This window comes from Bos taurus, chromosome 10 (assembly GCF_002263795.3).
Source record: "Bos taurus isolate L1 Dominette 01449 registration number 42190680 breed Hereford chromosome 10, ARS-UCD2.0, whole genome shotgun sequence".
Classification (NCBI taxonomy): domain Eukaryota; kingdom Metazoa; phylum Chordata; class Mammalia; order Artiodactyla; family Bovidae; genus Bos; species Bos taurus.
The window spans coordinates 47565024-47592274 of record NC_037337.1 but is presented as its reverse complement, the minus strand read 5'-3'; the positions used below and the strand labels follow the sequence as shown (position 1 = coordinate 47592274).

The 27251-nt window shown below is 42.1% G+C and overlaps 1 protein-coding gene across 9 annotated transcripts in view; it reads left to right on the top strand.

Annotated features, from left to right (window-relative positions):
• Positions 1-27251, top strand: part of TLN2 (talin 2) — a 495231-nt gene that overhangs the window by 150590 nt on the left and 317390 nt on the right. The window contains exon 3 of one of the 9 annotated variants that reach the window (XM_059890837.1): positions 9177-9367. The exons of the other annotated variants lie outside the window; for them this stretch is intronic. The gene's annotated coding sequence lies outside the window, so the exon portion shown is untranslated. The remainder of the gene's footprint in view (positions 1-9176; positions 9368-27251) is intronic. 9 annotated transcript variants of the gene reach the window in all.

The window sequence follows — 27251 nt, the reverse complement described above, 5'->3', positions numbered from 1 at the left end:
ATATATAAATATATATATGTATAAAATGAGACAGCGACAGAAATATACACTAAGATATATATATATGTGTGTGTGTGTTTATTTAGACACAGAGATACACAGTAAGGTGTATTCTGAGAATAATAGTGTTTTTCTTTCTCACCTCATTAGTTATTTAACAAGGAACCATACTGCTGAGGTTAATGCCAGGAGGGCTTGTGAGTGTACTCAGTTACTCAGTCGTGTCCTCTGACTCTTTGCCACCCCATGAACTGTATAGCCTGCCAGGCTCCTCTTTCCATGGAATTTTCCAAGCAAGAATATTGGATCAGGTTGCCATTTGATCTTCCTGACCCAAGGATCGAACCTGAGTATCTTTCATCTCCTGCATTGGCAGGTAGATTATTTACCACAGCACTGCCTGGGAAGCCCAGTAGTATTTGGGCAGTATTATTTCTTGAATTAGAGCAGTATTTATTTCTTTGTGGGTGTTTGAACCCAGGCCTGTTAATATCAAACTTATAGACCATTATAAGCTTTAAGACATTGTAAGCATCCCTGGCATTCTGCCTGGACGGAAAACTTGGTCTTTCTGTCCAGCAACCTGTAGGGAGCTATTAAGACCCCCTGCACCAAGCCATGTGAATTACTATGAGTTTGTGATGTGACAAGTGGCTTCAAGTCTCGGGTAAGTGACTGCTCTCCGCTTATGGAGTGAACGGAAGATGTTTGCCAGTTAACTTGCCTTTGGGATTATGTGTTCAATGCTTCCCAGATGTCAGTGTGGGCGTCAATCACCAAGGATTAAAATACATATTCTGATTTAGCAGGTCCAGGCTGGGACCAGGGAGTTTACATTTGCAATAATCTTCTAGGTGGGAGGTCCAGGGACCTCACTTTGCCTGGAAGGGATTAGGAGTTAGATCTAGATTTAAAGCGTGGCTCTGTCATTTCAGCTGTGCTACCTGTGTGTCTTTGTTTACTCGAGTTACCTTGCCCAGCCTTGGTTTTCTTCTTTGCATGGTAGAGACATTGTGATCGAGAGGGATAGTCTGCGTAAGCACCTAGGCAGGACAAATGTTAGCAGTCTTTCAACCAGACGTTTGTTTGAGACAAGGAAAAAGCGAAGAGCACCAATAGTTGGATTTTCATCTAAATGTGTCAGAACAATACATTTTGAAAAAATTGGGAGGCTTATCAGTTGACTAGATTTTTAAGAGTATCTAAAGAAAGACTTGGAGTATTAGCTTGTGGTCAAGATGCTTTTCCTTTTAATGCGTGTCTCTTGTTCATCCTGTTCAGACACCTATGAGAAAAACTTAACTGTGTAAACATGGCGTGTTGGCTGGTGTAATCTGGCTGTGCTGGTTTACTCAGGGAGTAGAGGTTTATGGGAACTGGATTTCTGATGCCAAAGTTTTCTAACTTGATATATAGAGACTGTCTTCTGGTTTCTTATTTGGCAACCTCTCTTCTGGGAATTATATTTGTGATTTTTAGAGAAAGTTGCCTGTATTCTTAGTAGACAGAAGTTTTAAACCTGTTTCTACCGCTAACTCTCTCTGTGACCCACAGCCCTGGGCCTTAGTTCCATCCTTTGCTCCATAGAAGCTTCTAGAGGACAGAGGTTTTTCTGCTCTATTCACTGCTAGATATAGTATGTAGGCCAGGTGCTCAGTAACTCTGCTGAATGAACATGAGAATTGGTCAGCACTCATGCTTGTTAAACTTTAATATGCATCTGGACCACCGAGAATCCTGTTAAGACATTTTCTGAATCCACAAGTTTGGGATAGGGGCTGAGATTCTGCATTTCTAACCAGTCCTAGGTGATGCCCATCCTGGTTTACACAATAGTTTTTTAATTTTTAAAAATTGTATTTATTTTTGGCTGTGCTGGGTCTTTGTTGCTATGTGGGCTCTTTTTAGTTGTGATGGGCAGAGGCTGCCCTTCATTTTGACATATGGGCTTCTCACTGTGGTGGCTTGTCTTGTTGCGGAGCATGGGCTCTAGGGTGCACGGGCTTCAGTAGCTGTGGCTCCAGGGCACTAGGGCATAGGCTCAGTAATTGTGGTGCATGGGCTTAGTTGCTCTGTGGAATGTGGGGTCTTTCAGGTTCTGGGATTGAACCCATGTCTCCTGCATTGGCAGACAGATCACATTGAGCCACCAGGGAAGTCCCTTGTCGGCACATTTTGAGGCAATTGAGTACTCTACTCGTGACTATCCAGCCCTGTTCTTACTAGGCTTATGGATCATGCCAGTGTCTTGAAACCTAATGAAAGTTGATAGAAAAGAAATTTTGGACACTTGAGTAGATGTTAGTGAACTTCCCTGGATCACGGACTGTACGTGTAGGTGTGATCACTGGTTTGGAGCCACATTTCTATGGACCTATGTTGAGATCACCTTTGCCTCTGTTCTTCCTCTGGGGAATGAGGAGATATGGCTGCCCATTGGACCACCCGTGGAGTTTTTAGAATTATTGATACTTGGAGATTTAAGTGATTGATGTGGGGTGTAGCCTGGGCAACAGGATTTGGGTGGTTCTTACTATTCAGCTAAGATTAAAAATTAACTAGGTTAAATAAGTCCATAATTTGATTTTTTTTCTCTTTAATTTCCATACAGTAATTCTTTGTGCGTACATGTGAGTTTTTAAAAATATAGAATTATGAAGTCACCACTGCATTCAAGACTCCTCAGTTCAGTCACTCATTCGTGTTTGGCTCTGTGACCCTGTGGACTGTAGTACACCAGGCTTCCCTGTCCATCACCAACTCCCGGAGCTTGCTCAAACTCATGTCCATTAAGTCAATGATGCCATCTAGCCATCTCATCCTCTGTCGTCCCCTTTTCTTCCTGCCCTCAATCTTTCCCAGCATCAGGGTCTTTTCAAATGAGTCAGCTGTTCACATCAGGTGGCCAAAGTATTGGATCTTCAGCTTCAGCATCAGTCCTTCCAATGAATATTCAGGACTGATTTCCTTTACGATTGACTGCTGGCATTTGATTTTCATAAATGCACTTTGATTTTTCCTCCTTAATATGACAAACCGAAACACATGGCCTTCTCTTCTCTTCTGTTGTTGTGGGTTCAGTTTGGAGACCCTCTTAATCAGTGTGTTGCAGTGTTGGAGAGCAGCACCTAGGTCACACCCTAGACCAGCTTGACAGAATGTCTAAGGGAGCCCCAGGCACTGGCCTTTTTGAAACTGCCCAGGTGTCACTAATGGGCAGCCAGGCCTGAGGGCCACTTCTGATTCTTCTATAATGTATCTGCAGGTGAAAGGTCAGGGTTCTTAGCAAAGACACATGCTTCTGACATTTCATTTTTCCTTCTGTGGCACCGATTTGGGTGCAATTTTGAAAAGGATTCAAGGAAAATGACTTCTTAGAGCTTACCGATTATTTGTCCACTTGCTCTTTTCACCTGTTGGTGGTGAAATAGCTGGTACAGCACGTTGGTTTTGTCTTCCCTCCGTGGGGACCGTGCGCAGTGCTGGAATTGTGCCGATCGTAATCACGCAGCTGCATTCAGGAGGCTGGCTGAGCGATGTCCCAGGCTCACCTGCGCTTTCTCTGTGGGAGTGAGGGAAGTGATGGATGGATGCTGCCTGCTAGGGCTATGTAAAGCCAGTGGAATGCTTTCCCAACTAACCTGTTTCCAAGAATAGATACTGTAGTTGTTGTTCATGAAAGGAGTTTTCTAAATAAGTAGTATTCAGCGAAAGTCTGCTTCTCTGGGACTAATAGCTCCTTGGTATTCAGGGGCTAGGGGCTCATCTTCCAGCAGGGTTTATTTAGTTCAGAAGCTGAACCAGCTCTCCAGGGGTGCTAAGCTCCTGGGAGGTGGACCAATGCCATGCTTCATATGAAGTTTCTAAAATTCTTTAAAGAAGATGATCTTATGGGATGCTTAGAATCAACTCTTTACATCTGAGGAAGCTGAGCCTCGTGGGCAGAGGGGGTTTTCTTGCTCAGTCCCTCAACTGGTTCTTACTTTTAGACCACAGCCCCGGATGGTTTACTCATTGGTTAGATTCATTTAAGAGGCTAGATGATGGATGAGAAGGTTTAAAGAGGTACTTCTATCAAGTTCAACCCTGATTTATTGCTCAGCTTTTTTACTGCAGAGACTGATCTTAAGAGTCCAGTTCATACATTTAATCAGGATACCTTCTTCCTTTTATGGAATTCAGAAAGACCTAAATTTTTTTTTTTTAAATTGGAGTATAGTTGCTTTAGAATGTTGTGTTAGTGTCTGCTGCTGCTGCTGCGTCGCTTCAGTCATGTCTGACTCTGTGCGACCCCATAGACGGCAGCCCACCAGGCTCCCCTGTCCCTGGGATTGTCCAGGCAAGAACACTGGAGTGAGTTGCCATTTCCTTCTCCAATGCATGAAAGTGAAAAGTGAAAGTGAAGTCGCTCTTTCGTGTTAGTGTCTACTGTACAACAAAGTGAATCGGCTATATGTATCCATATATCCCCTCCCCCTTAAGCTTCCCTCTCACCCACCCCATCTCACCCCTCTGGATCATCACAGAGCACTGAGCTGAGCTCTCTGTGTTATACAGCAGCTTCCCACCAGCTATCTGTTTTCCACATGGTAGTATATAAATGTCAGTGCAGTTCTTCCTACCCATCCCTCCTTTCCCCATAACCATGTCCATGTGGCTGTTTTCTGTGTCTGTGTCTCTATTCCTGCCCTGCAAATATTTCATCTGTACCATTTTTCTAGATTCCATATATATGTTTAATATATGGTATTTGCTTTTCTCTTTCTGACTTACTTCACTCTGTATGACAGACTCTAGGTTCATCCACATCACTGCAAATGACCTAAATGCTACCTCTTGTCACAACAGTTGTCCTTCAAGGCCTTGAAGAACGCCCGTCTTTCTTTATTTTTACCTCTGTTACTTTATCAGGAGTTTAAGGAATCACATTATAATGGCCATTGATGGGATGGGCTTGCCTGGTGGCTCATACCAAAAAGAGTCTGCCTGCAGTGCAGGATACCTGGATTTGATCCCTGGGTGGGGAAGATCCCCTGGAGAAGGGGATGACAACACACTCCAGTATTCTTGCCTGGAGAATCCCATGGACAGAGGATCCTGGTGGGCTACAGTCCATAGAGTCGCAAAGAGTCTGACACAACTGAGCAACTAACACTTTCTTGTGAGTACTTCTGCCCCAGTAGCTCTAATTCTCAACAGGATCACTGCAGAGTTTTCTCATCATCAGTACTCTGCCATACTCTGCTTTAGATGTAGCCTAACTTGTCCAAGGTCTCAGACCTCAGTGTGAGCTTGCAACTCAGCTATGCCAGATAAATAAATTCCCTCCAAATCATGAAATGGAAAGGTCATTGCAGGGACACGTACTTATAGAAGCAAATTCTGTCCCCAGTGTTTGGTCTTGGAGAGCTTTTTAGGTTGCCTCCTTGGTTTTATGTATTCATTTTTTCCTCCTTGGTTTTAGATTTGGCGTCTTAGATTTCTATGTCCACAGGGTTCAATGTACATGACCTAAGAGGCAAATGGAGGTGAGTTCTGCCTGTGAATCAGAAGGTTTAACTCTCCCCTCCAACTCCTTTGTACTTGACGAGCAATATACCGACTTGACATGCGTAGGCCATTTGTGAATCAATAAGCCTGGTACTGTCGCTCTGAAAAATTGTTGTAAGTTCTAAGAACAAATGGAATGGTTTAAAAAAACTCTTGGGGAGAGATATATCTGATTTACTTTAGAGAGAAGTCGAATGCTTTATAACCTGCTGATTACCATAATAAAACATCTTTATTCTTTAGAGGAACGTAAAATGACAATAGACCTTAAAGTACTATACCCAGTGCCTTATTTCTGGTGGAGGCTGGTTTAGGGTGATTCAGTTGTGATTTGCAAAGAGAAGCTACCTGTAGAATCTAAATTTTAAGGCTCACCTTCAGGCAGAAACCGTAGCTTACCGGCATGGAAAGGTAGGGATGATTTCCTCTCCCTGATGGTACCCCCTCCCCCAACCTCAGATAAGAAGACAGATTCCAAGGCAGTTCTGATAGGAGATGCACTATCTCAGGAGCATTAAAAAATTCATTGAAGTAGAGCTGATTTACTATATATATGTTCTTTTTCATATTCTTTTCAGTTATGGCTTATTACGAGATATTGAATATAGTTCCCTGTGCTATGCAACGGATCGTGTTGTTTATCCATTCTATATATAATATTTTACATCTGCTAACCTCAAAGTCCCACTTCATCCCTCCCTTACACCCTCCTCCTTGGCAACCACGGTCTGTTCTCTACATCCGAGTCTGTTTCTGTTTCGTAGATATATGTTCATTTCTGTCACATTTTATTTTCTTTTTTTAAGGATTTTTACTTTTAAAAATTGTTGATTTATTTGGCTGCATGGGCCTTCGTTGTGGCACACGTGGTCTTTGTCGCATGATGTGGGGTCTTCTGCGGTGGTGCGGGGACTCTCTAGCTGTGGCTTGCAGACTCCAGAGTGCCTGGGCTCAGTAGCTGTGGTTGCGTGGGCTTGGTTGCTCCTCAGCATGTGGCATCTTAGTTCTCCCACCAGAGAGCGAACCTGTGTCCCCTGCATTGCAAGGCAGATTCTTAACCCCTGGACCACTAGGGAAATCCCAATTCATGTCTTGTTTTGTGTTGTATTTTAGATTCTAGCGTTTTTGTTTTTATCTGTGTACGATGTTGAGCACAGAGAGAGTTGTCCTGTTGTATGTGCCAAGCTTGGATGGTGGGTATGATTGGTAGGTAAGACAACCCACTGTGCTTTGAGTAGTTTTGGTTGTAGTAATGGTGTCGTTCCTAAGAAATTTGCTGCTGAGGGCCCAGGTCCAGAAAGTGCAGCTAAAGTGATCCAGATAATAGTGTGCCTTCAGTGGGAGCGGGATGCTCAAGACATGAGGAGTTTGCAGTCAGTTTCAGACAAGGGCCTGAGGGAGTTTTGATGGAAGTCAGCATCATAGTAAAACCTGTCAGCAGGGTGAGCACAAGCTTGTCTGTTGAATAACTGAGTACTAGGATTAGCGGGTACCCAAGGGGCTGAAGGGAAGCAGGCACAGTGTCTGTTGGGTGTTAACCCAAAAGGCTCATTACCTTGGTCCATCAGCTGTATCTAGATCTGGCCATGAAGTGCTGTTGACAAATAAATGTTTGAGGTGTGTTCCCTGCTATCCATCTGGCCATCATCTCATTCTTTCCTTGGCTTGTTTTATTCAATAAACATTATTTGAAGACCTACTGTGTTCCTCTTTTAGGCACTGAAGACTAAAAAAGGAACAGAAGTATGTTTTGACATAACTACAATGCAGGAGACCTGGGTTCAATCCCTGGGTCAAGATGATCCCCTGAAGAAGGAAATGGCACCCCACTCCAGTATTCTTGCCTGGAAAATCCCATGGACAGAGAAGCCTGGTAGACTGCAATCCATGGGATTGCAAAGAGTCGGACACGACTGAGCGACTTCACTTTCACTAGATCTCTAGACCTCTAGCTAGTCATTGGGCAGGTACATGTAAATATTCTTCATCAAACTCAGTCCAGACAAAGTCATCATTATTTCTTAGATTTCCATTAAACATAAAAAATAAAACCAAAAAATAGCTAAATCTCCCAGCCCTCAAAAAGCACTTAATAAAATTGGGAGTCACTATAAAATGATGTGGGTAGGTGTGCAGAGAGTGAGAGATGGGTGTGGCTTTATAGGAATACTCATTGGAAAAGACTCTGATGCTAGGAAAGACTGAGGGCAAAAGGAGAAGGAGGCAGCAGAGGATGAGATGCTTAAATAGCATCACTCAATGGACATGAATTTGAGCAAACTCCAGGAGATAGTGGAGGACAGAGGAGCCTGGCGTGCTGCAGTCCATGGGGTCGCAAAGAGTCAGACACAACTCAGTGACTGAACAACAAAAAGGTTATCCCAGAAAGCTTTCTGGAAGTGAGGAAAGGAATGTTCAGCCATCACTGGTGATTTTGGGGAGGGACAACATTTCAGCCAAAAGGTGAGAAAATCCTTGCAGAAGGCTGGGAGTTGTACTTCGGAATGCCAAGATGTTCAGTGTTTCCGGGGTATTAGGGGTGGTGACATATGTGAGAGATGAGAAAAAGTGCCAGAGGTGGCGAGCCTTTCTAGCTGGGGGCATCAGTTTGGATTTGATCCTGAAGCGCGGTTTAGCAGTAGATGCCCAGGTCACAGTGCATGATCTAGTTGGAAAGACAAAATTAATCTACTTGTGGGGAAAATCACCCAGGAGTTGAGGCAGTACCAGGACCCCTGTCCCTAATGGAGTTTCTGGGGGAAGATAAAGATTGGAGGTCTTTCCCTGGTCTTTGACATGCGGTAGCTCAGCTCTGTTGTCGATGTTTGCTGTGATCACAGTTCACTACAGAACAGAACTGGACCCTGTACCTGCCCAGTGAATGGAGATTTGCAGGCTTGACGAAACAGGCCATGGTTTGTGCTGTCAAAGTTAAAAGAGTTTCGAATTTTCACCTGGGCTTGCTGACATGACTTATTGGTGGTTTCCTGGCCCTCCTGGTGTGGGGCAGCGCTGAGCAGTGCGTCATGTGGGTACAGATCAAGCAAGGTTCTCTCTGAGTAGATTTTTGTAGCTGTGATGTGGTAATGAGGTTCATTGAACTTTTTTGTGGGTTTTGGTGGGTTTTTTTTTTTTTTTTAACTAGAGGGTAACAATATTGTGATGGTTTCTGTGATAGTTCAACATGAAACAGCCACATGTATGTACACATATCCCTCTCTCTCAAACCTCCCTCCCACCCCCCTCCCCATCCTACCCCTCTAAGTTGTCACAGAGCTCTGGCTTTGGGTTCCCTGCATCATACACCAAATTCCCACTGGATATCTATTTTACATATGGTAATGTATATGTTTCAATACTACTTTCTCAAGTCATCCTACCCTCTCCCTCCCCAACTGTGCCCAAAATTCTGCTGCTTACGTCTGCGTCTCCTTTTCTGCCCTGAAAATAGGATTCGGTAATAATCTCAAAGATAGGGAGAACAAGAACTTCACAGGTTTTTGTGATACTGAAAAGAGATCTAACACTGAACATCTCACCCAGCGCTGTGCTTGGTGACAATTGACTATTGCTATTATTGCCTACTGTCTTGGCCAAATTTCACCTTTCCTTCCCCCGTCTGTTAGTTTTTGCTGTCTTCTGTTTGTGACCTGGAATTTGCCCTGTGGATTTTGGACAATCCAGCTTTTCTGGTTTTGACCCTGAATGCTACTTGCAAGGACAAGCCTACGTGACACCTGAAAAACCACCTCTGCTGACACCCCCCACCCTCCAGTCACAGGGATCAGCCTGCTTGATTGGAACCACATTGGCCCAGGTACCTATTGTGTGTGTGTGTTGGAGTGTAGGGAGTGTGGGGAGGTTTGACAGGGGCTTGAAATCGGAAGAGAATGTGCTGAAGACAGCACAATTGATAACGTCCCCTTTTATACAGAGGATGGCTTCTTGAAATGCTTTGCAAACATTAGATTTTCCTGGCATCATATTTTTGTTCACACATGTGTATGTACAGTAGAAGGCTATCACTCCCTGAGCCTGTAGACATTACTGTATAGATGTTTATTATAAGTTCAAGGATATTTGTTTCCATTTTGTATTGAGCCTTGATTGTCAGTGACTTTCAACCTTTTTGTGTCTTGTGGCCACTTTAGATGCTTTGCTAAGTTGTAGATTATTTGTAAACAATCTGTTTAATATGGTGGGTGAAAAGACTTATTTAGCGGAACTCTGGTGAATCCCTTCATAAGAAGTAGAGAGTATTTAGGACTTGTTAAGTGCCAGATGTTGTCCCGGCAGTAAGTCCTTTCTTGCCTCCCATTGATTTGTAAGATATCCTTTTCGAAGTAAGCATTACCTCCATTTTTGCTTTTCCAGTGTCACACACCTAATATGTACTAGGATTCTTTGGGTTGTAAGCAAAAGAAAATCTACCACAGATTGATTGAAATGGTGAAGGGTATTTAGTGGTTTGGGGACTAAGAAATAAAGTGATGGGATATGCTAGAGATTCATGTTGGCATTAGGGATCTAGTTTCATGTCTACAGGACTCTTTTTTTTTTAATTAATTATTATTTGACCATGCCAGGTCTTAATTGTGGTGTGTGGGATCTTCAGTCTTGATTGTAGCATGTGGGCTCTAGTTCCTGACCAGGGATTGAACCCAAGCTCCCTGCATTAGCAATGCAGAGTCTTAGCCACTAGACCGCCAGGGAAATCCCTCTAGGACTCTTTCAGCTCTGCTCTTCTCTGTATGGGAGGCCTCACCTTCATTCTGTCTTCAGCTCATGGAAGCAACAATAGCCTCAGAGCTCTAGAGCATTCCATCAACCGAGGAAGAGCCAGCAACTTTGAACCAGCACTGCAAGCAGAAGTCTTGAAATTCACAAGGGTTGGACTGGTTGAGGTCATGTGTTTGCCCTAAACGGATGACTGTGGCCAGGGAAAAGGATTCCATTGCTTGTACTGACTTTAGAACACATGTCCTGCAGCTGAGGAGTGATGTCAACTTCTTGAGAAGCATAAATACAAGCAGAGGCTGTTTGTTAGAAGGAAATGAGTGTTGGGAGGCTATTCATTGGTGTTCACTACAGAGACAGGGCTGTTTTCTTTCTTTTTTTGGCTGCTCTGGGTCTTCGTTGTTGCCCGTGGGCTTTCTCTAGTTGCAGAGAGTGGGGGCTACTCTCTAGTTGTGGTATGCGGGCTTCTCACTGCGGTGGCTTCTTCTGTTGAGACCATGATCTCTAGGTGGATGGCTCAGTAGTTGTGGTACACGGGCTTAGTTGCCCTGGGGCATGTGAAATCTTCCCGGAACAGATACTGAAACCGTGTCCCCTGCATTGGCAGGTGGATTCTTAACCCTGGACCACTAGGGAAGTCTGAGTGCTGGGGTTTGAACATAGTACTCCGTCCAGTCCCAGAACCTTGTCATCCAAATGATAACCTCCTTTGAAGCTGCTTTCCCTAGGATGGTTATTAGCTGAGGGCTGACAACCCTCACTATCGGTGTTGTTTCTCAGAAAGTCTCAGCCCATAGTCCTTTGCGTGTCACTCTCCAGGAGTCTGACTTGGGTTACATGTCTAATTGTTCAGAAACTCAGTACGCTCAACTCTTAAGTAAGGGGGTTGGTCTAGATTAATTCACCCTGTATTTATTGAGCACCTGTGATGCCAGGTTCTATATCAGGGACTACAGTTAAAACAGCATGCAGTGTACATATGGCCTCTGCCCTTATGGGCTTATTGGAAAAGATAAGCACTGACTAAATGGTAAGACAGATGTTAGATGGAGTTCTGACACATGCCTGGCCCTTACCAAATAGTTAATGAAATTAATCACATAAATACATACTTTAAGCCATATTCAGTTCTACTATAGGGAGCCATAGGGCAGCTACAGGAGGACTAGAGGGAATAAGAACCCAGGATGGAGCCTTAGGGGAGTGACATTTAGAGCCTGTAGCTGCTGTAAAGGCCAGTGAGAACTTCGCAATCCATTTGGCCCTCAAGGAATCTGATGGCCGTCTGGTCCCCATAGTCTAGAGGTATCTGAGAGGTCACATCAAGTCTCATTTTTTTCTTTTAACTTTTAATTTTATATTGGAGTATATTTGATCAACAATGTTGTGTTAGTTTCAGTTGTACAACAAAGTGATTCAGGTATACATAAACCTGGATCTATTCTTTTTCAAATTCTTTTCCCAGTTAGGTTGTTATATAAGGTTGTTATATAATATTGAGCAGAGTTCCCTGTGCTATATAGTAGGCCATCCTTCTCTCTCCAAGCTCCATATGAAGTTATCTATAGTTTTCTTTATTATAATTATATGTGTTCTTAGGGTTAATCTCTCCATGAATCTATCTGTTCTTCAATAATCTAGATTTCAGATTCCTTCAAAATGTTCCTTAATGAATAAAGAAGATGTGGTGTACATATACACAATAGAATGTTGTTCAGCCATGAAAAGGAGAGAAGTCCTGCCATTTGTGACAACCGTGGAGGCGTGGACCTTGAGGGTATTATGCTAAGTGAAATGTGTCAGAGAAATAGTGTGTAATATCACTTCATGGAATCTAAAATAGCAAAACTCACAGAAACAATAGAATGGTGGTTGCCAGGGGCTGATAGGTGGGAGAAATGGGAAGATATCCATCAAAGGGTACAAAATTCCAATTACAAAATAAATAAATAGGGGGGATCTAATGTACTGTAAGGTGATTATAGTCAATACTGTATTATGTACCTGAAAGTTGAAAAAATAATGTTTCTTATTTCTCCAGACCTTCAAAAATATTGTGGAAGTTTCTTGCCTGTAACAGGTATGCATTGAGTGGTCCAAGCCTAGTTCTATATCGCTTCCACAGTACCCTCAACCTCCTCGAGTTCAGGGCACCCCTTCTTCCAGACTCTCAGGACGTATAGTCCATGCCTCCTGTGGGGCATCTGTATTCTCAGCCATCTTTTCATGGGTCATTCCAGAAGATGATACCTAATGATAACTAGAATGGAAGACGTGAGGTTTATCATGTATTTCTAGAAAAGCTTGTCTCCAGACACCTGGGGAAAAACCTGCACACTCTGGACAGGAAGGGTCATAGTTGCCTGAGAAGAACAGACGTGAATTTCATAATCTTGCAAAGATGCTAGGCTCTGATCTGCTTTGGAACGTTTTTCATTTTCTGGAGCAACTGTTCCTAACTTACCTGCCACCAAACCATCCTACACCCTCTCTCCCTCTGCCCTGTGATCATCTACTCTTCTCTGGAGAAAGACCTTTTAAAAGCAAGTTTGAGCCGAGATACCAAAAAAAGTGACTGTGTGCTATTTCTATGCTGAGTTGTAGTAGAAATAAAGAAACATTATCAGGATAAGTTAGCTTTATTATAGTTTTCCTTGTTCCCATATCAGTGGGGACAGCATAGTCATTGCATTAATAGCCTAAGTTGGTGGAGATTTGGGGGTGACCTCAGGGAGCAGTTCACTATGTGTATTACGTGTTTTGGTGTTTTTTTTTTTTCTTTTATTGACTGATGTGTATGGGAAAATGGGGGATGGAAAACAATACATTTCTTTGCTCTTCCTTTCATAGATTACTTGTTGCAATAATGATTAAGGTATTTGGGGGAAGTCCACATTTTCCTTTATAGGAGAAAAGTTAAACAGTGGGGAAAAGGCAGGTTGATAGGATAAGAAACCTTACTAGTGAGGAAGCCTCTCTTTAACCTTGAAGCTGCAACATATGTCTTATTCTACTGTGTGTGTGTGTGTGTTAGTTTCCAAGTTTTCTGGTGGTGTTCCAGATATATCATAGCCTGCAAATCTGCAAATTTGCATATCCTTTTATGCTCAACTAAATCAATAAAGGACAATAGTTCCCTTTTCCTGGACAGAGCCCTGAAATTCGTGCCACTCAGGGTGTGCTGGTGAGCCCTTTGCAAGCCTAACCTGGCTGGGCTGTATTGACAGTACCTTGTTCCAGCTGGGCACTCAATAAATATTGAATGGATACCCAGAATAGCAGCTTGAAGCTGTGGGTATTTGTGTCCCAGGATGATCCTGTCAGTTCTTGGAACATGGTTTGGAAAGACTACCAGGGACAGGCTTGGCTATCTCTGTGCATCCCAGGTCTAAGGGATGTTGTTTCCATATTCTGTTGGTTCTGCGAAGCAGTAGCGCCAGGTATGCAGGACATTAGGTGGGGCTGGAACATTCTGAAAGACTGGAAGCTTGAGAAGGGGAACAGCCATTTGTGCTTCTTATGGCAAGAGCAGGTCCTCTGATAGGAGATGTGGCTGGTCTGCTTGGCACACAGCGTGGGGAAGGAAGCAGGCATGGACTTCAGTCTCCCGCATCTCTGAGGGGGCACTTTTCCTGACCTCTTGGTTATAAAGAAAAGCAGTTGCTGCAAACCACATGGCTTCATTGAAGTAGATTCTGGACAGGGACTTCCCCTTTAACACAGAGGCAGACCGTTGCGCTGGGACATGGCTAATCTGCCTCTGTGGGATTCAGAGAAGGGATGTAAGTGTGGGCAGAGATTCTTATGGCGGTGGTTGGTTGGTTTCTTCCCCTGGTGAAACAGCAGCTATTTGGATTTGCTTCTCTGCTTTTGCCCTATTCTGGTTATTTCATTTCTTGGCCCACAGTTGTGAGCTAGGGAGATTTTTTTTGAAAGAAGCAGTAAGACTGGTCTTCCAGACTGGCTTCTTAGGAGACAGGTTTTCTAACCTCACTTAGTTGTAAGGTTTGTTCTTTCTGTCCGGTCTAGGGAATAGGAGAGAGGGTCCTTCTTAGCGTACAGATCCAGGGAGAGTCTGGGCCAGTGATAGTACGTGAAACCATCTTGGCACCATAGACAATCTGGATAGAAAAGCAAAACCAGGTTGGTCACTGACCACAAAGCCAAGGCAGATCTCTTTAGAACAAAAGGTGCGGCTACTGTGTTTAAAATGGATAACCAACAACACCTGTGGTGTAGCACATGGAACTCTGCTCAATGTTATGTAGCGGCCTAGATGGGAGGAGAGTTTGGGGGAGACTGGACACATTTATATGTATGGCTGAGTGAGTCCCTTCAGGGTTCAACTGAAACTCTCACAACATTGTTAATTGGTTATACCCCAATACAAAATAAAAATTCAAAAAAACAAAAACAGAAAGTGCTTTGAGAGCCATCTCTAGCCACGTGGCTAATAATAAAGGGCAATTTTGAGAGCATTTGCAAACTTGAGCCACTAGTAGAACTGAATTCCTCACGGTAATTCTTGTGATATGCAGAGACTGTGAGAAGACATGAAATGTGTCAGTTGACAAGCCTTTGATCTGTCACATTGTCTGCAGGGGCTGGTCAATGAAATGCAATCTGTGAACCTCTTCAGAACCCATTTAGGACTTAGGCAGAGAAGGCACTGTTGAACAGGGAGGGAAAAGAGTGAAGCAGCAGTACTGAATGGATGACTCTGGCCATTGAGCCAAGAAACCAAAGAAACCACTAGTCTCTAGGAGGGGAGGATTAACTGGCACTAGGCTCTCAGTCATTATAGGTGTATACATATAAGAAAGCTGTTGCTATAGATCATTTATAGTGGTGGTGTAAATTTTGTCAGGCAGCCCTTCCATTTCTATAACCTGTTGAAAAACACGGTCAGGTGATAGTATATAGACCCTAACTGGAACATCAAAATCTTTGTGCAGGAGACCTGTCACGCCACACACCAAAGGGTTGACTTTGAGTGGCCAGGACTGTTTTGATCCTTTGGCTGAATCAGCATCTTTGCTGCTTGTGTGTGAACACACAACGCACACGCATACTTCCCCTTTTCTCATTTTCTGTCGTCTTCAGTGGAAATAATCCTGGATCCTGATACCATTGTTCACCTTACTCATTGTCTAACTGTCGCTGTGAAGGGGGATAAATCTCAGTCTCTGTTTACTGCATGACTCTCATTTAAATCTTACAGATGCACCCTTGGGTGCTGTAAAGGAACCTAAGACTTCAAGCCTGAAAGAGGATATGAAAGGCTTACAGGTGACCAGAGCTGTTGTTCTGTGAACGCCTTGGACTGTGCTTTCCTGTTTTCTAGTCTGGTGTTGCCCCTAGGATGATTTTTATACAGGTGTTTGAAAGGTCTGGGACTGGACTTTTTAGAACTTGCAGTGTCAGTCTGCGTCTTCACTGGAAGGCCTTCAGTGATCTGCACACGGGGAGGCAGCCTGATGAATTTCTCATCTTCATCCAGCTGTTACTGCCAGTCTGGTTGTGAAATGTGATGGGACCCTGGCCAACTGTGTAATGCCAAAATTCCTTGCTATCTTCTGTGTTGCTTTGTGAAGTAAGAGGGTATGTCTGGCAGTCACTTAGAGGTTTAAATCACATTTTGAATTTGCCTGGAGAAATGTATTGGTTTTCTGCGAACCATAAGACATTGTGCAAGAGGCTGTTCAGAAAGGGTTGAAAAATATAGAGTACTTGAATTCTAGTTTGTGACTCTGTTTTAAAAATGGATAAAATGTTAAAAGGATCATTAAAAGTGTAAAGTTGGATCTTCCTCCCACCTCCCACCCCATCCTACCCCTCGAGGTTGTCACAGAGCACCAGAGGTTCAAGAGGGAGGGGACACATCTATACCTATGGCTGATGCATGTTGATATATGGCAGAGACCAACACAATATTGTAAAACAACTATCCTCCAATTAAAAATAAAAACATTTCTTAAAAAGTGTAAGGTTGAGATATGGATGACAACTAATAAAGATGGTGTGCTCAAGGTCAGGAGTTCAGAGGAGATAAGAAAACTATGGTTCTGGATATCTGCCTTTAGAGAGATAAGGATGCCAGCCTGGGTCTAGAAGACAGACCGAATTTGAATAAAAGAGAATGAGGGAAGAACATTTTAGGCATAAATGACATGCTGAGTGTGGAGGTGGGAATGAATGAGTTATGTTAGTGGACAATGTACAGACTCTTGAAATAGTAGATCTATGTTTGTGCTAAGAGAAAAGGGAAAGAGCAACTTGAAAAGTAGGAATGGGCATGCATCACGATGCTTTGGATAACAGAAAAACCCGAGTTAGCTTAAACTGGATAACTCCTTGGTTTGATTATGGGGGAAAAGGCCCACTTTTCAGGTTGCAGAGCTGGTCCTCAAGATTTCCTTAGATTTCCTCATGTTCACAAGATGGCTGCCAGCAGCATGGCTACATAGTTCTTTGTTCACATCCATACCATCAAATAAAAGACCTGAGCCTTTTCTGACTGGACCAGTCTTAACCATCGAGGCAGCCAGGGGAATGCCTTGTACTTAGGCCTGAGTTTCTGTTCATCTCACAATTAGTCAGAATGGGGATAAGATGGGGCTGATTGGCTTATACTAGTAAGGGTCAACCTCTGGGACTCATTTTTTAGGACCACTAGCACCTAAATCTAGAGAAGGCAATGGCAACCCACTCCAGTACTCTTGCCTGGCAAATCCCATGGACAGAGGAGGCTGGTAGGCTGCAGTCCATGGGGTTACTAGGAGTTGGACACGACTGAGCGACTTCACTTTCACTTTTCACTTTCATACATTGGAGAAGGAAATGGCAACCCACTCCACTGTTCTTGCCTGGAGAATCCCAGGGACGGGGGAGCCTGGTGGGCTGCCGTCTCTCGGGTTGCACAGAGTTGGACACAACTGAAGCGACTTAGCAGCAGCAGCAGCACCTAAATCCTGAGGCTGCTATATAGTGATTTCCCAAAGGAAAATCTAGAAAGGTGGAAGTGAATAGGAGGTTTGGTCAATGGGTTAACAATGAAAAAAAAAAAAAAAAGTCCATTCCACCTGTAAATTATGGACAGCTTTGAATCTCAGGATAATTGACCTTGAATGAGTCTAGACTTTATCCTGTGGGCTGATCCATTTGGGCTAATTACAGATTTGTCTTCATCTTTGATGATAAGAATGTTTAACCTTGGCCTTAACTATTGTCTTCTCATGCCCAGAAAAGTTCTTTGGTGACCAGTTTCCTTCTCGTCTTCATTGTCTGCTTTTGCTCCTTGCTAGGAGTACACTTGCTCAGTCAACTAGCCAACTTATGAAGACCCTACAAAGTGCCAAATTTGAATGGCTCTGGAGAAGTACCTCTCCTTTTTGCTGTGAGGCTCTCACTCAAAATTCACACTCAAAGATCCACTCACTCAAAATTCTTCTGAGGGGTGGGGTACTCAATTGAGTCTTTGGATTGTTCACATTAACATTAATCACAAATTATGTAAAATTACTGAAGTTCAATAGTGCCATTGAGAGGCAGGCCATCCACCCATCCATCCATCTGTTCAACGAATGAGAACTGCTGTGTGCCATGGACTGTGCTTGTGAATGGGGATGAGGCTAGGTATGGCACATAATCTCTACCCTTGTGCTCTCGGTCTGGTTGTGGCAGCCAATAAATGCACAATTCTGACTTTATGTGGTGGATATCATAAGTAGCATATTAAAGTTTAGAAAAGAGGTATTTGTCTCAAATGTATGTATTAACAACAGATGACATTTCCTAGCTCCACTAGCATGCTGAAAGTGGGCTTAGGGGATAGAGTCAGGCGATAGAAATTGTGATCAATAAATCAAAGATAAAATGATACATTTTCAGGAAGCCACAGGTGTTATTCTGTGGCTGGGCTACATCGTTCTTAAATAAGTGGGATGTGGAGTGGACATACAGATTCTCAACTCTTCCATCCAAGATTCAATTAGCAGGTCAGGAATGTGGGCTGAGAATCACATTTTAATCTCTGACTCCTTGGGTGGTTTTGATCCTGGTGGTCTGAAGAGTCCTGGCCTGGAGTGTGGTATGTGGGTGTGGGGCTGCAAATGGAGGCTGGAAGAGAAGAAGAGCGGGAGCCTGAGAGGGTGGCCAGCGAAGTTGCAGAAGGATAGAGGGTTTCTTTTTTTTTTTTTCTAAATCAGCCTTATTCTTTTTTTTTTTTTAATTTTATTTTATTTTTAAACTTTACAAATTGTATTAGTTTTGCCAAATATCAAAATGAATCCGCCACAGGTATACATGTGTTCCCCATCCTGAACCCTCCTCCCTCTTCCCTCCCCATACCATCCCTCTGGGTCGTCCTAGTGCACTAGCTTGGATAGAGGGTTTCTAGGTCTGAGTCGTCAGCAGGACCCAGTAGGAAGTTGAAAGCATTTGGCAGCAGAGCGTATAATCTCCAGCAGAGCATACTTAGGACAGGAAACAGTATCTTGGCCTTATTTTTACACAGTTGTGCTGAAACATCTTTCCAGAATAAAAGACTCTTAAATTAATCACTTGGCTCTAAACTCACACAGCCAAGAATTCAGGTTCCAAACTCCAAGTACAATTCTTAGTCTACTAGTGTGCCTCCCAGTTGGGAATTATTTATCCTTGTTAAGTTAGCTCAGGGGTTTTGAAATGCTCTTGAGTGACCTTGGAGGCCACTCTACAAATTGCTTGATTCACTATTTAAAAATATGATTGATTCAAGACTGAATAAATGTATAATATTAAAGGCATATGGGTTCAATGTGCAGTAAGGATATTTGGGGGCCACTTAACTGGGCCTTTTTTCATAGAATCATTAAGCCATAAGACTGTTGCATTTTGTTCCTCAGACAGGGTAACTATAAGAACCTTCTCAAAGGCTTGTAACTTAATCTGAAAGCTGCTAGGAGTAAGCGTACTTCTCTATCTCATGAGCAGTATACTACAGATTATACTTTCTTATTACCTACGCAGCAATAATTTTTACTTTCCTAGTGTTGAAGCAGAAAAAAAATTTCAGGCTGGTGCAATGTTTTGTGTTATTGTTGGAGTTTCCCTGTTCAAGTGGAAATGATGGGAAAAGTAGTACTTCTCAATATAGCTTATAACTGTTTTGTGTTTTCAGTTGCATTTGTTTATTATTTATTTTTGACTGCACTGGGTCTTCATTAAGGTGTGGGTTTTTCTCTTGTGCTGAGCGGGGTCTACTCTAGTTGCCATATGCTGACTTCTCATTGCTGTGGCTTCTCTTGTGGCAGAACATGAGCTCCAGGGTGCACAGGCTTCAGTGGTTTCAGCACGTTGGCCCAGTAGTCACAGCTCCCAGGCTCTAGAGTGTAGGCACGATATTTGTGATGTGTGGGCTTAGTTGCTCTGCGGCATGTGGGATCTTCCCGAACCAAAGATGGAACCTGTGTCTCCTGAGTTGGCAGGTGAATTCTTTACCATTGACCCACGAGGGACGCCCCTTCAGTTGCACATAATTAAGCTTGAAAGTAAAGGGGCGTCAATAAAGTAGGAGAACTGCTTTGTCCTTGACATTTAATTGTTTATTGTTTAGGCATTAATGTGTATCTTGATAGGTGTAAAGATAAAGGTCACTTAGCACAGGATTTCTTATTCTTGGCACTATTGATAATTTGGGCCAGATAATCCTGTTGTTCGGAGGCTGTCTTGTACATTCCTAGTGTTTTGTAGCATCCTTGGCCCCTACCCACTAGACCCAATCATGACAACCAACATTCGTCTCCAGACAGTGCCAAATGTCCCCTGGGAGCAAAATCACACCTGGTTGAGAACCACCGAGCAGAGACAAGAAAGTTTTTCACGGATCTCTCTTGACTCTGCTGTTAATCTTTTGAGAATGTTGTTCTATCTAATAAAGGGAAAGGTGTACAATTGATTATTATGTAAGATTACATATTTGCAAATTTGTCTACTTGCTAAAGTTCATTTGTAAACCTAAAATCGATACTCCTGGCTCCTTTACAGTTAGTCTTGGATACACACATGTGCAGAGAGGCAAAAAAAATCTGAGTCACCTGATGCATCTGTTCCCAGCTGAGGTCAAATAAGGTGATGCTGTGCCTTGTTTCAACTCTCAGTCTGTAAACAAGTATCCCTTTCAGGGTCTATTTAGTGCCACATTTTTCAGATTTTTGTGCTCCTTATTGGTGATTTTGCCCTTTCAAACAGCCCCTAAGTACAGTGCTGAGTAGTGTTTAAGCACAGGAAGGCTGTAACATGCCTTATGGAGAAAATGGGGGTATTTTATATAAGCGTCGTTGAGGCATGAATGATGGTGCTGTTGGCCATGAGTTCAATGTCAGTCATATCTATCCATCTATCTGTCTGGAGACACGCATAACACAGGGTTATGTATTGATGAGCTGATGAAACTGCTGTGACTGGAGGCTCACAGGAACCTGCCTAAGCCTGGATTTCCCCTTTGAAGCACTAGTTACTATTGACTGGTTCAGTGTTTGTGGTGACGGTAGAACATAACCACTGCAAATAGCAAGGATCAACTCTACTGATACTTGGCTAGCTTACATTTCAAAAGCCTGTATTTTAAAGATCTACTGAGATATATATGTTCACCTACTTTGATTTTCTTTATAAAAATTAAGATAGCCATGGTAATGGTAAAACAAATAATTGCAGAGTCAATGGACACAAACATTGAAAACCATTACATATGTGGTGAAAATGTTGTATCAGTTTCCTGTGCCATAGCAATTCACCACAGTGCCATTTCCAGTGCATCTGTGCCAGCATTATTCTGCATTTTTCCTATTTTTAAAATGAAAAAAATTGAACGTGTTAGAGAATTCAAGTGATACAGACACTTAGAAAATAAACTGTAAAAATCTCTCTTCGTCTCACTTTCCCCCACCATTTCCTAAAGAGTGTTAAGAATTTGGTATGTGTCATTTCAAGGCTTTTAATAAACACACATGAAATTAAATGCATTTTATACCCATAATTTAATACAGATGAAACTGAATATTTGCCTATTTTGTGTTATGCTTTATTACTTCATATAATTTAGGTGTAAAAAATGCTTCCCGTTATTTAGAAAATACTTAAGTTGTCAGGAAAAATTGCATAAATAATGTTTCTATTTAATAGTGATAGTTTAATTTTTGTGCTAAGCAATGAGCTTGTGATAAATGTCTTTTAATCTAATTTGTATTTATTTTTTTGCCAGTAGCCTAAGCTACAGAACACAACATAGATTCAGTCTTGGAATTTTATGATTTTTTTTTTAATCACTAGGCTTGATGGAGGATTTCAGAGAATTGAATTTCCTGATAGAAAAGTAATCAGTGGATGCCAGTGGGTAAACATTGCCCAGGATCAGGCAAAATGCATAATATTAATTAGTACGCAGATGTTCGTGGAATGATTACAATGTGAGGAACACTTTTATGTCAAAGTGATTCTGTAACCCCTCCCCTCACCATGACTAGAGGAAAAAAGACATCTGATGCTCACTTATGAGTTTCATGGCCACAGAGACTACTTGGAGTGACTGGGAATCCTGTAGATAAGAACTCCCTGATCTAGGGTGAGGAAGTGAGACCTCTTTGTACCAGCTGTTGATACTAGATATGAACATTTGATAGAATTTTAAGCCTTATTTCTATCAGAAAACTATAATTTTCACCTAGGATGATTTAAAGTGAGATAACAAAAATGCTCCTGGGAAAGAAAGACTTAACACATTAGTAGCATTGATTGATGGAAAGACCTTTGAAATAAATGATATATGCTGTTTCTAGGACAGGAAAATTGTACCTACTTAGGGTTCCCTGTGGGGCTTCCCCCATGGCTCAGTGGTTAAGAATCTGCCTGTAACGCAGGAGATGTGGGTTCGATCTCTGGTTTGGGAAGATCCCTGGAGGAGGAAATGGCAACCCACTCCAGTATTCTTGCCTGAAAAATCTCATGGACAGAGGAGCCTAGTGAGCTATAGTCCACGGGGTTGCAAAGAATCTGACACAACTGAGTGAGCACATAGACAACGTTACCAGTTGACTATTGGAAAATGGTAAAATAAAAAGTATGACTTTACCAAGAAGGGCTGGTTTCTGAAAAGAATGGAAAATACAAGGTCATGCCACTGGCTGAGTGTGAATTTCCTCACCTCACAGCGAAAAGGGCCTACAAGGTTTTGTTTTGCAGGGCATAAGATTCTACTTTGCAATAAGGGACTGTCTTTTACACAATAACTTTGCACTTTGATTCCAAATTCAGCACTTGAACAAGACTCTAGTAGGTCTCTTTGTAGACGTGGAGAAAACTTAAGGATTTGGCAGAGATACAGATTAAAACAATTTTTATTTTTTACAATGCATTTGTTATGAAAAATTCACAGAACTCTTTAGTTTTATAAAATCTATCCCTTTTGAAAAGAAAAGAGAACATCCCTCCCACAGGTTGGGAGTTACAGGGTCTCTCCTAGGAGATTCTTAGTTTACTTATGGGATGGTTGTTTGTTTACTCGTGCAGGCATTCAGATAATCATAAAAACCAAGAGGCACACCCGCTTGAGTGCATAGTTTCTCTTCCAGAATATCTATGGGAGAGGCACTAAGGACAATGTTTAAAGGAAAATATTTTAGATAATTGCCCACAGTCATCTTATTTTTATTCCTGACAAATAGCAAACAAGTTTTTTTCTACTGTACTAATTTTTAATTTGTGAATATTTATGAAAGGGTTTACTTGAAGTGTTCCTTCATATTAACTTTTTTGGTTAAAAAAATTTAAATATGTATTATTAACAATATTTGAGTTCTCAAATGTTAAATACTTAACCATGATAAGAAGTTTGAGAGTAAAAAGTAATAGATCAAGCTAATTGTGTTGCCTTCCTCAAAATATCGATTGCAGATAATGTCTCTTTTTTGCATGTCTTTGGCTTTGTTTATACAATGTAGAAGGTTTAACTGTAGTGTTGCCACATCTGTAAGTTTTTCTTTGTTTCATGGGCTTTGTAAATACATAAATGAGTGCCTTCACTTTTTTTTTCTGGCTCTATAATTTTTTACATCTGTGCCTCTTACCTGCCTGGAATTTGTTTTTGTGTCTGACAGTGGTAGGCTTGTGACTTCATTTTTGTTACATGACTATTTACTTTCCTAATATAGTGTGTCAAATAGTTTGTTGTTTTTCCTTTAAATGGTAGGTTTGTTGTCACCTTGATATCTATGCATTTGTTTCTTGTGTCCCGTATCCTGTTCATTATTTGTGTGATGATATCACACCATTTTAGTTACTGTAGCTTTACAGCATGTTTAGTTTTGTCAGGATAGTTTTCCCTTCTTTTTTAAAAACGTAGTCATTCTGAAGATTTTTCTATTCCAATTAAACTTTAGAATCAGCTTTAAGTTCTATAGAATATCCTGTTGCTGTGTTGGTTGGGTCACACTGATTTTTTTAAACTGGGAGAGAGATAATTGCTGTCTTAACAATATTGAGTTATTTCATCTGGGAAACGGTAGTTATCTCCATTATTGTATCTTCTTTTACTGTCCTTCAATAAAATTTAAGATAAGATTGATGTGTTATATTTATAGGTAAGTTGATTTCTAGGTTTTTCCCCCCCGTTTCCTTCCCTCCCTTTCTCCCCTTCTTGATAATGATTGGAATTTTTTAAAATGGCATTTTCTAAATGGTTACTGTATCTGGCCATCTATAATTGACCATATTCTAGGCAGACAGGCATTTCATTAGCAAAAAATATGAAGATCTCCTGCTTCCTTCCTAGTATTTTTATCTTAATTCATTTCTCTGCATTAGTTAGAGGGTGAAGTAAAATATTGAGTAGAAATAGCATGCATCCTTGTCATCTTTGTCATTTTAATGGGACATTACTTGTAATTTACCATTTGTTGGCTCATTTCCACGTATTTCTGATTTAGTTATCTTTAGAGGAAAGTATTTATAAGAAAATATCAAATTGACTATAATTGGAGGAAATGTTTAAGTCATTGATGTTTCCCAAAGGACAGGGCAGTGATGTGGGATATGCCGTACACATGAAATGTTTCTTATGCATTGAGGTGCTCCTTCTTGATTCTCCTGTAAGGAATTCACAGCATATAGGAGGCTGCTGAAGCCTCTGAGGACTTTCTGGTCCTCAGGACCTCTGCAGCAATCCTAGGAACATGCTTTGGGCCAGGCTGACTTACATGAGCCTGATGATTAGATTTTTTGGAGAGCATAGGTTCAGTAGAGGGGGTCTAGCCAGAGGGGGCATAGACACAGGTTGGGTGAAATCTTGGGATATAATAGTCATATTCTCCTTAAGCAGATGGAGCTGAAGCAGGAGGGAAGGGGACTGGGCACAACCTTTGAAGGAATGACATAGCCCAAGTGAAGAAGTGAAGTCGCTTAGTTGTGTCTGACTCTTTGCGACCCCACTGACTGTAGCCTATCAGGCTCCTCCGTCCATGGGATTTTCCAGGGAAGAGTGCTGGAGTGGATTGCCATTTCCTTCTCCAGGGGATCTTCCTGACCCAGGAATCAAACCTAGGTCTCCTGAATTGCAGGCAGGTGCTTTACCCTCTGAGCCACCAGGGAAGCCATGACATAGTCCAAGGACACAACTTAAACTGATTAGACTCAAGTGGGTCCAAGGTGGCCAACAAGTTACCTTCGACTAGACCTTGATCCTCAATATATGATCATCGTAGCACAGCAGCAAGCTAAACAACACAACCAGAGGTGCCATGACAGCTCCAAGGCTGACCATCAAAGACCCAAACGTGGGTGATGGCCAATTCCTGGAAATCTCTCCACCCGTTTCCCCAAATAGTTGAAATAATCCTCCCACACCTTAGCCTATGAAATTACCCAGCCCATAAAAACTAACCACACCACATTTCGAGGCTGTGCTCTCCCTCTGTGAAGGACCACACTCTTGTCTGTGGAGTGTGTTTCTCTCTAAATAAATCCACTTCTTACCTATCACTTAGTCTTTCACTGAATTCTTTCTGCCACGAGATGTCAAGAACCTGAGTTTCACTAGGTTCTAAAACCAGGCGTGTGACTTCAGCTGGAAGACTGTGGGTTTTGGCTAGGTTTGAGTCCCAGAGACTGGGGTTCGAGTCCCAGGCAGGGTTTTGGCTGGGTTTGCGTCCCAGCACGTGAAGTCAAGTCTCAGACTAAGGTAAACGGTTTCAGAGCCACATTATCAGTGTGCCCCGAGAATAAACTGGAAGGGTTGAAATTCAGAAAATCTTTACTGAAGGTTAGATTCAGAGGGACTTTGGAGGTTGCGCAGGAGCAGAGTGAGTTTAGACTTAAGAAGCAGATGTGTAAGAGGCAGATAGTGACATACAAGGTGTCTAGTGTGTTAGCTTAGGACTCTGGCCCTTCCCTGAGATGAGGGATAAGTTTCTGGGTTGTCAGAGGTAGACTGGCAGAGTTAAAATTAAAACCACAGGCTCAGTTAAAATAAAAATCTCAGTCCTTGCCTTGTACACAATCACCTTTTTTTTGCAAGTATATTCAGCTGCCTGGGTACACTTCCACTAGGTGAGTTTAAAATTACCACGTGTGCCTGAAAGACATCAGCCCCAATATGTTACAGGAAGTGTTTTCCAGCTATGGTGGCCCATGAGCAGCCTACAGAAAATGAGCTCCAGGTCTTGAGCCCCCATTCAACCACAGAAGCTCTGCTTTTATGAATCTACTTTGCTTATTGGCTTCTGAGTAAAGTTACATTTAAAGAAAACACTTGGCTGCTTTAAAAAAAAAAAAAAACACAAAACTTGAAAGCCATCATTGTCATTCATTTTACTCATTTAAATCATGTTTTGACGGTAATACTGATCTTGCCTATGTAACTACAATATTTTATATTGCAACTCAGTTGTACTTCTTAATGAAAATTCCCTTGAATTCAGGATTTAGAAGTGATTTCCTCATCTATTTTATGAGGAGTTGGTGTGTGCGCTTTACAGAAGCAGAAGATATTAAGAAGAGATGGCAAGAATACACAGAAGAACTGTACAAAAAAGATCTTCACGACCCAGATAATCACGATGGTGTGATCACTGACCTAGAGCCAGACATCCTGGAATGTGAAGTCAAGTGGGCCTTAGAAAGCATCACTACAAACAAAGCTAGTGGAGGTGATAGAATTCCAGTTGAGCTATTCCAAATCCTGAAAGATGATGCTGTGAAAGTGCTGCACTCAATATGCCAGCAAATTTGGAAAACTCATCAGTGGCCACAGGACTGGAAAAGGTCAGTTTTCATTCCAATCCCAAAGAAGGGCAATGCCAAAGAATGCTCAAACTACCGCACAATTACACTCATCTCACACGCTAGTAAAGTCATGCTCAAAATTCTCCAAGCCAGGCTTCAGCAATATGTGAACCGTGAACTTCCTGATGTTCAAGCTGGTTTTAGAAAAGGCAGAGGAACCAGAGATCAAATTGCCAACATCCGCTGGATCATGGAAAAAGCAAGAGAGTTCCAGAAAAATATCTATTTCTGCTTTCTTGACTATGCCAAAGCCTTTGAATGTGTGGATCACAATAAACTGTGGAAAATTCTGAAAGAGATGGGAATACCAGACCACCTAATCTGCCTCTTGAGAAATTTGTATGCAAGTCAGGAAGCAACAGTTATAACTGGACATGGAACAACAGACCGGTTCCAAATAGGAAAAGGAGTACGTCAAGGCTGTATATTGTCACCCTGTTTATTTAACTTATATGCAGAGTACATCATGAGAAATGCTGGACTGGAAGAAGCACAATCTGGAATCAAGATTGCCAGGAGAAATATCAATAACCTCAGATATGCAGATGACACCACCCTTATGGCAGAAAGCGAAGAGGAACTCAAAAGCCTCTTGATGAAAGTGAAAGTGGAGAGTGAAAAAGTTGGCTTAAAGCTCAACATTCAGA